The sequence below is a fragment of the Myodes glareolus genome, chromosome 12, assembly GCF_982192425.1.
Source record: "Myodes glareolus chromosome 12, mMyoGla1.1, whole genome shotgun sequence".
Lineage (NCBI taxonomy): Eukaryota > Metazoa > Chordata > Mammalia > Rodentia > Cricetidae > Myodes > Myodes glareolus.
Window position 1 is genome coordinate 65726385 of NC_142037.1, and position 12858 is coordinate 65739242.

Below are 12858 nucleotides of genomic sequence, written 5' to 3' on the forward strand. Positions count from 1 at the left end.
AAGTTTTAATCAACAATACAAATCCTGAAACCACAAGCTCAGCTATCCATGGCAACAAGATGCTAAATAGTTCAAGCTTGGTACAAAGTAAAACTATATTCTTAAAAACAATTTAAGACAACTTCATATCTTGTAAAAACAAAGAACTATATTTGTGTGCTAGAATAAAAATATCTTTGAAGATTAGTTCTTAGGTTTATAAGATATGCTGTCCTAGATATAAAATCAGGAATCTAGGCATCTGGCCCACAGAGCAGCGGTCTTTGCCAAGTTTGCTCAGATCAACCCAATGCAACGAACAGAAATCCTCAAAAATCTCTGTGACAAGAAATTTCCCTGGGCTCTCCTTGTCCCACCTCTCTCCAGCTTTGTGCAATTTAACATTGTAGTTTAACTATAGTACATAAGACTTCAAAGACAGTGTCCCATGGCGCCTCCTATTTTCCTTTTCCTTAAGAATCTGTCTTGGAACGTAGTCTCAGTTCCTCATGTAGAGAGCAGCAAAGCAGACTGGAAGCCTCTGTCACTGCCTCCACAGCTCCAGGCTGGTGCTGAAGGCCAGGAGTTCTCTGCAGAGCCACTAGTGCTGAGACCACATCCAAAGTTCAAGGAAGCTGGAGGCTGGCACCAGCAGAGAATGGCAATAGCAGCAAGAGACGGACCCCCTCACTCAGGTCAAGGGGAGGTAGGCGGGGCACTCAGACAGACCCCTTCACTCAGGTCAAGGGAAGGTAGGCAGGGCACTCAGACAGACCCCCTCACTCAGGTCAAGGGAAGGTAGGCAGGGCACTCTGCGTTTCCCTCACATCTTGGACTGCCCCACCTCGGGGATCTCCTCTGGAAACGCCCTCACAAAGGTTTGTCTCCCAGAGGATTCTAAAAGTTTACAAAACCAACTACCCCATAATGAGTTCCAATTCTCATTATGGGATATATTCAGAGTGTCTTAATACTGTAAGAACGAGACTCCAAATTGATTTTAAAATTCCTCATTTTGGGGGCTGGAGAGATGGCTCAGAGGTTAAGAGCATTGCCTGCTCTTCCAAAGGTCCTGAGTTCAATTCCCAGCAACCACATGGTGGCTCACAACCATCTGTAATGGGGTCTGGTGCCCTCTTCTGGCCTGCAGGCATACACACAGACAGAATAATGTATATGTAATAAATAAATAAATATTTAAAAAAAAAAATTCCTCATTTTGGGGGGAAAATGTCTAACTACAAGACGAGGTGTAGCAGCACACACCTTTAACCCCAGCACTTGAGAGGCAGTGGCAGGTGGATCTCTGTGAGTTCAAGGCCAGCTTGATCTGCATAGTAGATCCTGGGCCATCCAGTGGTACGTGATCAGATCCTGCCTCAAGTAAAGAGAATAGGTGAATAAACAAGTGAAAAAAATCTGAAATACGTAACTCTTTTATCTGAGGAAATGACATCACTGATCAAGAAGTGATTCTTGTACTAAGAGGGAAAATGCAAACAAACTCTCTGTGTGATTTCCAAAGCCTCAAGGCTTCAAAGTGTGGCCTTCATCTCGCCACCACTTGTCACCATGTACACGTAGCAGAGTCTGTGGGTGGCAGCATGTGTCCTCTGAAGCTGGCTTTGGAAACCAGGAGAAACCGGGGTCTACAGACTATAGCACTAGGGACTCCCCTGGGGGCATTGGAAGGCATTAATGTTGGCTTCCATCTGAGAGTTTGATGTGCCTGGTCTCAGGTGTGGCCCCGGTGTTACACGTTTCTAAAGGGTCCCAATTGGTTCTCAAGTGCAGCAAAGTCTAAGCAATAAACAGAGCTGGGGCTGGGCACAGAAGGGTTCAAAATGCAAACGAGCATGCAGCACTGTCCATAAGATGGTTTCAAGATCAGTGAGCATCGATTAAAAGGAATATTTCACCTCACAACTTTAGGCTAACTCGCCAGGAATAACAGAACAATAGCAGCAAGCACAGAGAAGTTAAAGTCTGCCCAATCGTGTCCCTGTGTCCCCATGGCTCTCTCGGCACTTTCCTCCTGCACATGTCTCTCCTCCTCTCATGGGCTCTCTTTCAAGTAGTTAAGGACGTGCATCTGCTTGGCTTTGGGTGTCAATGACTTCCCCTCAAAATGAGAAAGCGAAGCACGTGATGTCTCTGCATGTAGTAAAACACCTCAGTAAACTGAGCAGAAATGAAAGTCAGAACAACACTAAATAATTCTGCATGTCTCACAGGCATACCAGCTGTAAATTCACAACTCAGACACAAGGCAGAAAGTGGAGGTGCCCTCCAGAGGAAGAAAACAAGAGCGACCTGTGAGCTTCCCAAAAGAAAGGAGACCACATGATCACAAAAGGGCGGGTCATACATAGATAGAGATCTCCTTTGTAGACAATCGTTTGGTTTTTTTATTTAAAATATAATTACATTTAACCCCTTCCTTGCATCCCTTTGCTCTCTCTTTCTCTCTCTCTCTCTCTCTCTCTCTCTCTCTCTCTCTCTCTCTCTCTCAAATTCACAGCCTCTTTTTCTTTAGTTGTTGTTACATGCACACACATGTACATACACGCACACACACATACGTGTGTGCATGCTCTTAAATATGTAATCTGCTCAGGCTGTATAATATTATTTAAATGTATATAAATTTGAGGGATGGCTACTTGGCATTTGATAACCAATTGGTTGCCTCTACCCTGAAGAAGACTTTCTCCTGCACTTGACATTCATTAGTTACCTGTAGTTCTTTGTTTGAGATTAGGGCCCCATGAGATTTTTCCCCTTCCACATTAATGTGTTGTCATTGTCGTCCTTGCTTGGGTCTTGTTTAGGAAACCATGTTGTTAAGACTTCATGGGTATAGCTTCCCTGTCATTTTTAGGAGACACAATCTCACAGCAACTTTCATGGTCCTCTACCTCTTAAAATACTTTCATCCCCTCTTCCAACATGTTCCCTGAGCCTTACATGTACTTGTACTGTAGCCGCATCCATTGGGCACCACACAGTCACTTGGTGCAGTTGTATTGTAGACACATCCATCCACTGGGGACCACACAGTCACTTGATGCAGTTGTATTGTAGATACATCCATCTATTAGGCACCACACAGTCACTTGTTGCAGTTGTATTGTAAATGCATCCATTGGTGACCACACAGTCACTTGGTGCAGTTATATTGTAGATGCATCCATCCATTGGTGACCACACAGTCACTTGGTGCAGTTGTATTGTATTCATTGGGTACCACGCAGTCACTTGATGTGGTTGTACTGTAGATGCATCCATTGGGCACCACACAGTCACTTCTTCTTTATATTTTGATTAGTTATGATTTTCTGTAATGATCTCCTTCTGTCACAAAGAGACGTTTCTTTCATAAAGTGTGAGGGCTATACTTACTTGTGGATATATGGATAAATATTGACAAAGTATTTAGGAGTTATGCTTATTTAGTAAAGTGACAGTTGTAGGCTCTTCTCCAATATCCAGGACTTCACCAACCCAGAGTAGTTGGCGAGGCTTCTAATACCAAGCATGATTTTCCTCTTGATGAGCGGGCCTTAAGTCCTAGTAGAGAGTTGTTGGTTAATGCCAAGATATGAGTACCACTAATGCCATGGGTTTTCATACCATGCTGGTCATTGTAGTTCCTAGGCATCATAGCTGGAATTAATTTCTTACCTCCCTTGGAAGTTTGCATGGCATCTCTTGTACCAGGAAAGTTAGCCCTCAAGAAGGAAGCCATCAGGTCAGATCCAACTCGGTCCCATGTCCAAAAAACATGCTGTCTTCAGTAATAAGGACTTAATCATTTGTTGGACATGTGTATGTTTTGGCATATTAGTCAAATATTAATTATGTATATTCAGTTGGGGTCTTCTATCCTTTTAGTTCCAATGAGCTATATTAGACATACTTTTTTGGGGCACGGACCTAATTTTGATTGATAAGAACAGAACTCAAAGACATAGGGAAATGAAACTAGATCGCAAAAATCCTTATAAAGCAACAGTTCTTTAGCTTGGAAGATGACTTGGCAGTTAAGCACTTAAGGCAAGCATGAAGACCAGATTTCAGGTGCCCAGAAACTTATGTAAATGTCAAGTGAGTGAGCATGGCAGCCTACCTGTAATCCCTGCCCCAGAATGAGGAAACGGAACCCCCATAGCAAGGCGGCTAACAATAATAGCCATATGGGTAAGCTCTGGGTTTGATTGAGAGACTCTACTGTTACAAATATCTCCTAAGAGACCCTCTCCACCAGCGCAAGGAATTCCAATCAGACCATATTAAGCCAAATTAAATGCCCATGTTTTATAGACGGCAGTCCAGGGTTGCTGGGAGCATGGCAGGAGGAAGACAGAGGGAGCACACGAGCACACCTGCAAACCCCAAACCGTGTGTTCCTTTGTTGGGGCACGAGCCTAAATACCCAGTGGGAGGGGTCAGCGCTTGGCAGGCTGGGAGTTGGAGTCCAAGCGCTTGGCAGGCTAAAAATTGGAGTCCAAGCACTTGGCAGGCTGATGTGACAACTTCCAACTCAATATTACATCTACCTTAATAAATAAGATGGAAGAGCCACTGAAGATGATTGCTGATATCAACTTTGGGTCTTGATATACATGGACACGTATATGTATGCAAAGAAATTGTGGATTTTATTCCAAATCAATAATTCAGCGCACAGAAAAGAATGGAACATGTTAACATGCAGGTCTCGCGAATCCCTTTGCAAGTTCTGAAGCAATGACTTTAGTCAACGGCAAATAAGCTCGTACTTCCTACTTCCTCTAGACCTTACCTTGGGGCACTGTTCTCCAGCCACTGGGATGTTAATGGCTGTGTCCTGAACAGCTGTGTAGATACCAGACACACTAACTCTGATGCTCTTTAAGAGGCATTTCCTTTCCTAGGCCTTAGAGAAAGAGAGCTGACATCTGTGGCCAACTTTGTCACTAATCAGTAATGACCACCTGGGGAAACTCAGTCAGAAAATGGAGTACAGATGTTGAGAAGTATTTTTAAGTTAATATTTAAAGGCACAGCTCAGCCGCTATAGCAGTACCTCTAGAGGCGTAATACACAATTAAGTGAATGTGTCCCAGTAGAGGTATGCATTATATACAGAGCAATTAAAATCAGACTCACACAGGCATTTGGGTTTTTTCTATATACATTCATTAGTTTAATACATTTATTTATTTATTTTACATCCTGGCCACAGTTTCTCATCCCTCCTCTCCTTCCAGCTCACCCCACACCTCCTTCCTGCCCCTCCCCTATTCACTCCTCCTCCATTTCCATTCAGAAAAAGGCAGGCCTCCCATAGATATCAACAAAACATGGCATATTAAGTTGCATTAAGAATAAGCCTTGCATTAAGGCTGAGCAAGGCAACCCAGTATGAGGAGCAGAATCCCAAAAGCCAGCAAAAGAATAAGAGACAGACTCTGCTCCCATTGTTAGGAGTCCCACAAGAAGACAAATCTACACAATTTAACATACATGCAGAGTGCCAAGGTCAGTCCCATGCAGGCTCCCTGGCTGTCGGTTCAGTCTCTGTGAGCCCCTATGAGCCCAGGTTAGTAGATGCTCTGAGTCTCTTGTGATGTCCTTGACCCCTCTGGCTGCTACTATCCTTTCCCCTACTCTTCTGCAGGATGCCCCAGACTCCGTCTAATGTTTGCCTGTGGTCGGCATCTGTTTCCATCAGTCGATAGCTGAAGTCTCTTTGATGACACCACGGGCTAGGCACCAATCTGTTCATAGGAGATGGCCAGTTCAGGCTACATATCCGCTGTAACAAGGACCGTTAGCTGGGGTCATCCTCATAGATTCCTGGAGATTTGACCTGACCCTGAAATTCCCCTCCCCTTTCCAGTAGTCTCTTTCAGTACTCTACCCCCTGCCCCAATCTGATCGCTCATGCTCCCATCCCCACCCACCCTCTGTTCACTAATGAAATCTCCTCTGTTTCCCCTCCCAGGGGCATCCCCTTATAAACCTCCTTGTTACCTAGTCTCTCTGGATCTGTGGATTGGATCATATTGTACTTTATGTTACAGCTAATATCCATTAATGAGTGAGTACATACCCTGCTTGTTTTTCTCAGTCTGGGTTACCTTACTCAGGAAGATTTTCTGTTTAGTCCCATCCATTTGTCTTCAAATTTCCTGTCTTTGTTTTTAACAGCTGAGTAATACTTCATTGTGTAACTGTACATTTTCTTTATTCATTCCTCAGTTAAGGGACATCTAGGTTGTTTCCAGGTTCTGGCTATTACAAACAATGCTGCTATGAACATAATTGAGCAAGTGTCCTTGTGGTGTGATTGAGTGTCCTTTGGGTATGTACTCAAGAGTTGTATAACTAAGTCTTGAGGTAGATCATTTCCCAGTTTGCTAGAAACGACCACACTGACTTCCAGAATGGCTGCACAAGTTTGCACTCCCACCAACAATGGAGGAGTGTTCTCCTTGCTCCACATCCTCTCAGCATTAGTTGTCATTTGTGGTTTTGGTTTTGGCCATTCTGACAGGTGAAGATGGAATCTCAGGGTCATTTTGATTTGCATTCCCCGATGTCTAAGGATGTTGAACATCTCCTTAAGTGTTTTTTCAGCTAGTTGAGATTCTTCTGTTGAGAATTCTCTGTTTAGATCTGTGAAGAACCAAGTCCCTCCATTTTGTCCTCCACCTCCATCGTGTGTCTTGTGTAAGCTATTTCCTGTAAAACATTCCAGTCCTCAGAATGGCTAGGGGCAAAAGTAACAGGGGAGCCATCTGGAAAGTGCAGATAACCATAGGATGTCACCACCTGAAGGTCAACCAATTACAAGCAACAGGTGAGGATGAGGTTTGAAAACAAAAATTTGTGAAAAGTTCCTAGGCATGAGCCAATCATGATTGAACCCATCACCCCAAATCCTGCTAATGTAACTTTCCTGGGTGTTGCCTTTAAATAATGCCCTCTAGAAGGGTACGGTACCTCCTGTCACTGCTGCACTGACAAGGTTCCTACCGGTTTGTACTCATGCACGATAATAAACCTTGCTTTTGTATTTCATCAAGTTGGTCTCCCTGGTGGTCTTTTGGGGTCTCCCGCGAACTGGGCACAACAATATGTGCCACATTTTTAATGAGATTATTCGGTTTGTTAATATCTAGTTTTTTAAGTTCTTTATATAATTTGAAAACCAGTCCTCTGTCTGATGTGGAGTTGGTTGTGATGGGATATTTTGATCACACTCTGACGCTTCTGAGACTGGCAATAAAATTTACTTTGAATCAGAGGGCAGAGACAGTACCAGCTGATGAAAATTAGCCATAGAGGTTCTGGAGGACTGAGGACAGAGAGACACAGGAAATAGTGGGGAGGGTTAGAAAGATTCTCTGCCTTTTGGATCCAGGAAGGAAAGAGAGAGGTTGTCACTGGTTGCTTCTACACCACTTCTCCGATCGTTCAGATTCCAAGTTTTTATTGATACAGAGTAATAAGATCAACTCTTCAGCTGGTAAAACTCTCCCCCATTCTGGAAGCTGCCATTATGTTCTTTAGATGGTGTTCTTTTCCTACAGATTTTCCAATTTCATGAGGTCCCATTATTAATTTTAGATTTTAGTGCCTGTGCTCTTGGTATTCTGTTCAGGAAACTGTCTCCTGTGCCAGTGAGAGATTATTTCCCACTTTATCTTCTATCAGATTCGGCGTATCTGAATTTATGTTGAGGGTTTTGATCCCCTTGGACTTGAGTTTTGCGCAGGGTGATAGCTATGGATCTCTTTGCATTCTTTTACATGCCGACATCCAGTTATGCCAGCACCATTTGTTGAAGATGCTTTCTTTTCTCCATTGTATATTTTTGGCTTCTTTGTTGAAAATCTGGAATCTATAGGTTAGTGCAGGTGTTATACACTCATTTGTGGTATCATTAATCCCAAGGAAATTTACAAACATGCTCTAACATAAGTGAACCTTGAAGACAATGAAAGAAGCTAAACACCAAAGGAAATACAGTGCATGGATCTGTTTGTGAATTGCCCAGAAGAGGCAAACACATGGAGACAGAATGTAGAGTAGATGTCCCCAGAGGCTGACACAGAAAATACAAAGTTATCCCTTAATGAGTGCAATGTCATTTGGAGTCGATGAAAAAGATACTGGAGCTGGGTGGTGAAGATGGCGGGTCAGCGTTGTATTCCACTGGATCTTACACGCTCAAAACAGCTACAGTGTTAAGCTCTGTGCTATGTGTATTTCACTACAAAAAGAAATAGAAGGAATAGAAAGAAAAGAAAAAGGCCTTGGCAGAGAGGAGTAGAGGGCTGTGTCACGTCAGCTGCTGAAGGGAGATGTGCCAGCAACTCGTTTCTCTCCTGTTTGCGCTTATACTGACGTTGTCTCCTTTCGCCCACTTTTCCACAAAAGCTCAGTTATTACGGGGAGTAGCCAGTGGGCCAAGTGTTGGCTACGGCCAACAAGACAAAGCTGACGGAGGAAAATAAAAGATGTGTGGGAGTTGCAGCAGGTACACCTTACCCCCCCCCCCCCCCCACCACTTTCAGAATCCCGTAGCCAAGTCACAGTCCAGCCTCCCTAGCTGCATCATCAGCACCATCCTAGCTCCTGGCTCCTCGCTGCGCTCGCAATCCACAGAAGCCACCAGTAGGAGCTGGGCTGCAGCATAGCAACAGCCCAACCCACTTCTGACAGCCTCCTCTGCAGCTGTGCAGGGATTCGCCCCCTCGAAGTGGCTGGGTCGGCAGGGCAGAGCCCCCGCAGAGCTACTGGCAGCAAAGCTCTCTGAGGCCTCCAGTCAGGCTCAAGAAATGTCCGGTAAGCCCTGCAGAACCTATAGAGCCTGTCATTTTCCCTTCTGATGGTAGAGGGCGCCAGAGAACCATAAACTAGTTTTTAATAACTCGGCATGGGCTGGGGAGGAGAATCATTAAAAGAAACAGCAAAGGAAATAAATGGATTCTCTTCTTTGTAGGACTAGTAGATGGTAACTTCCACGAACCTTATTTCCAAAAAGATGTCAATATTGATGTACGATCATTTTTCACAATAAAATTTTGAACTGCTAAAGTTCCAAAGCTGTAACTTGTAGTATTTTTGACACCAGAAACGGAGGGCAAAGAGTGCCTTAGGATTCTTGTAACCATTCTATGTCTAAACTGTCACTAAGGGTTGTGAGAAAGTTGTTTTGACCAGGATAGAAGCTGAGCTCCGTATTTATATGCTGTGCCTCGCAGTTCAGAAATTCCAGAGCTCCTTATACATTAGCCTTGTTTATGGCAACAGGAAAGAAGTGGTAACAAATGGATTTACATTGGGTTTTGTTTTGTTTGGCTAGAACAAGCTGTGTTTCTTCTATACACAAGCTATTTGAAAGAAATTTGTTCTTTTATTATTACAGAATAAGATCTGAAATCTCCAGGAACACCTGCTTCTATTACTGGATCAGTAAATTATTAGCCCTGTGTCTTCCAGAACATATTCGCTGTGCCCTTAGGTTTCCAGTGTTTAGTAACACCCGGAATCTACACTCAAGCAGAAGTCTAACTTGACCTGCTCAAAATCAGGAAATGAATGCTGTACACCTGGAAGAGGGCCCCTAGCCTTGGGCCTGGCAGGATACTTACAGGACTGACCACTGTGTCAGAGGCCAAGGTTAGAAAAGAGAAGCCCACGAGACAACTGTAGCAAGCAGAAGGAAGAGCAGCTGATTCTGAAAACTTGTTTGTGTCAATGGAGACCATTAGTAAAAGCAGGGTAAGAATTCTGAGTTAAGGAAACTCATCTGGTCTGGTTCTGAGCATTGGACGTGAGGTCTGTCTCCCTCTCTGCCTGATGATGTGATACTCAGAATGTGCTCAGTGTCTCCCAGCTAGATTTCCCTAGGTTTGTCGCAGGGTACTACTGTATCACAAATATCATCTCTGTCAAAACCTTGACACTCACAGATTTTTGCTCAGTGAATGGTTTGTGCGTGTCATTTTCTTTGATATGGGTAGTTAAGATGGGGTGCTGCTTAGTGGTAAATCTCTTAAGTTCAGGAAGGACCTGCGGTGGACTTTCAGAACCAGTGTGTGTATTGAAACTCAACTTTAAGTTAAATTTAATAGATTATACCAGCAAATTTTGTCTGAAGATATGTCTACAAATTTGACTTAAAATCTAGTTGACTTTCATTACTGAATCATAACCAGGGCAGCATTCCATCCAAAATAGATTTGATGGCTTGGCACAGAGATTAGCTTTTGTAAGGTAATTTGGGTAAAAGAAAACAGAAATCCGAAAGTGGATTGGGCAACATCAGGTTACTTTGTAAGAGTTCAAGCAGGGGATGTATTGATTACTATGTTGCTATGACAATATAACTAACAAAATCAGCTAAGGAAGGAGGTTTAGCTTGGCTCAGGTTTGAGCATATCATCCCTGATGGTGTTGTGCCCAGTAGGTAGGTGGGGACCCCAAAAGACCACCAGGGTGAATGACTCACCGAAATGCAAAAGCAAGGTTTATTATGTGCGCATTACAAGCCGGCAGGGATCTCAGCGCAGCAGCAGCAGCAGCAGCAGCAAGAGGAGGTACCCCACTCTTCTAGAGGGCATTATTTAAAGCAAAAGCCAGGAAAATTACATTAGCAGAGTGTGGGGTGATGGGTTCAACCCTGATTGACTTGTTCCTAGGGACTTTTCAGAAATTTTATTTTCAAACCTCACCTGTTGCTTGTCAAGTTTTCTTATCGGCTGACCTTTGGGAAAGGACATTCTGTGGTTACCTGTACTTTCCAGGTGGCTTACCCTGTTACTTTTGTCCCTAGCCGTTTCTGAGGACTGGAATGCTTTACAGGAAATAGCTTACACAAAACACAAGATGGAGGCGGAGGAGAGAATGGGTGGGTCTTCTGTCTGGAGACACTCTCAAGACTTGGTTTACGTAAATATTCTTTACCTCAAGATTTGCAAGTATATTGGATATGGTTAAAAAATCTATGAGATAAGTTAAGTTAAAGCTAGGAACATTGGGAGTTGATAGCTAAAAATCTATGCATGAGTAATTTGAAAGGAATCATGGCATGATTCCATCTTGGGGCATAAGCAATACATGAGTTGCCACCATCTTTAGGCAGTCACATGACTGGCAGCCATCTATGCTAGAGTTGGAGGTAGATATCATGTGATTTTACCACCATCTTGATTAAAGTTGACCATGTGGAGTAGGCCTATTAAGTAGGCAGCAATGTATCTACAAGATTGTTAGGTAAGGACAGACTGACTTTTGATAAATCCTTAGCCATTAATCCTGCCACCCTACTGCTCAATGACAACCCTCGGAAGCACATCCATGGCTGCCTGGTGATGCTGTATGTCATCCGGGGTAAGTGACCTGACCAAACAGATGTTCCTCTTACCAGAAATACAGATCTTTATAGTGATGCCTGCGGCCTCATTCAGGAAGGAACCAAGTACGCAGACCTGGCAGTGAACACAGGCCAGAAGGAGGTCATTTGGGCACAAGCCTTGCCCAGGGGCACATCTGCCCAGAAAGCAAAAATAATTACTCTGGCACAGGCTTTAAGATAGACTGAAGGTGAAAAAAAATGGACATCTACACAGATAGCCATGTACTTTTGCCACAGTTTATGTATATAAACAGAGCAATTTACTCACCTCAGAGGGAAAGACTATTAAAAATAAATATTAAATTGTCCAGTTGCTAGAGGCCACCTGGCTACCAACTGAACTGTTCATTATTCACTGACCAGGACACCAAAAAAACAAAAGCCCCCAAACTCAAAGTAACAACTGTGCAGATCTAGCTGTCAAAGAGGCTGCTCTCGGGGAGCCCAGCCCCCAGACTGTCCTGGAACCTCCACAAGCCATATTCTGACTTGGGGGCTCAGGAGAACCGTAATGGATGGTGGAGCTTGCCTGATGGACGAATCTGCAAGCCAGAGGTACTGGGCCAAAACCGGCTACCAGCCTTGTGTCACGCCATACCCTTGCCACCTAAGATCTCAGGACTCATCTCCCCTCATGTCTAGCTACCTGGACACCGAGAAAAAGTTCAGAGCATTTCAGATCACTGCCTGACCTGTGCCCAAGTAAATGCGAAGAAGGACATGCTTCCCCCAGGCCGACAAAGTCAAGGTATAGTACCCAGTGAATTGTGGGAAATGAACTTCACTGAAGTCAAGCCAGGAAGGACTGCTAGTCCTACATCACGGGCTGGTTAGAGGCCTTTCTGTCCCGAATGTAAATGGCCAAAATGGTACCTATGAAATTAGTAGAAATTATTCCCGTATTTGGCCTCTCCGTATCTCTGGGGTCCAATAATGACTTGGCCTTCACTGTCAAGTTATCACAATCGCTCTCTAAGGCTCTTAATATATATATAAATTGGAAACTCCGTTGTATGTATCATCCTGGGAGAGGTAGAGGGGATGAAAAGAACTTTATAAGAGATTTTAAACTAAATCTCTTGAAACTGGTGGTAACTTGGCTGACCTCTTGCCGTATGTCCTTCTCAGAGTCCGATGTACCCCAGACAGCGACAAGTTCACCCTATATGAAATAGTCTTCCTCCCATGATTCCTCGGGTATGTGCCTAGGTGCCGTACTGTTATCAGATTGCCCCACTCCAATCTCTGAGTCCTTAAAAGGATTGAGGATTGCAATCCGCTTTCCATAAGATTCTCTCTTATCTTATTGTCCAGGCGGCTCAGCATGTGGGGCACCGCGCACCTGATCACCGGTTCTAACCCGGAAATGCTGTTTTCGTCCACTGCTTCAAACCGACTTGAATCCAAATGGAAAGGACCTTAAATTGTGTTCTCCAGATGCCTACTGCTATCAAAAATGCTGATAT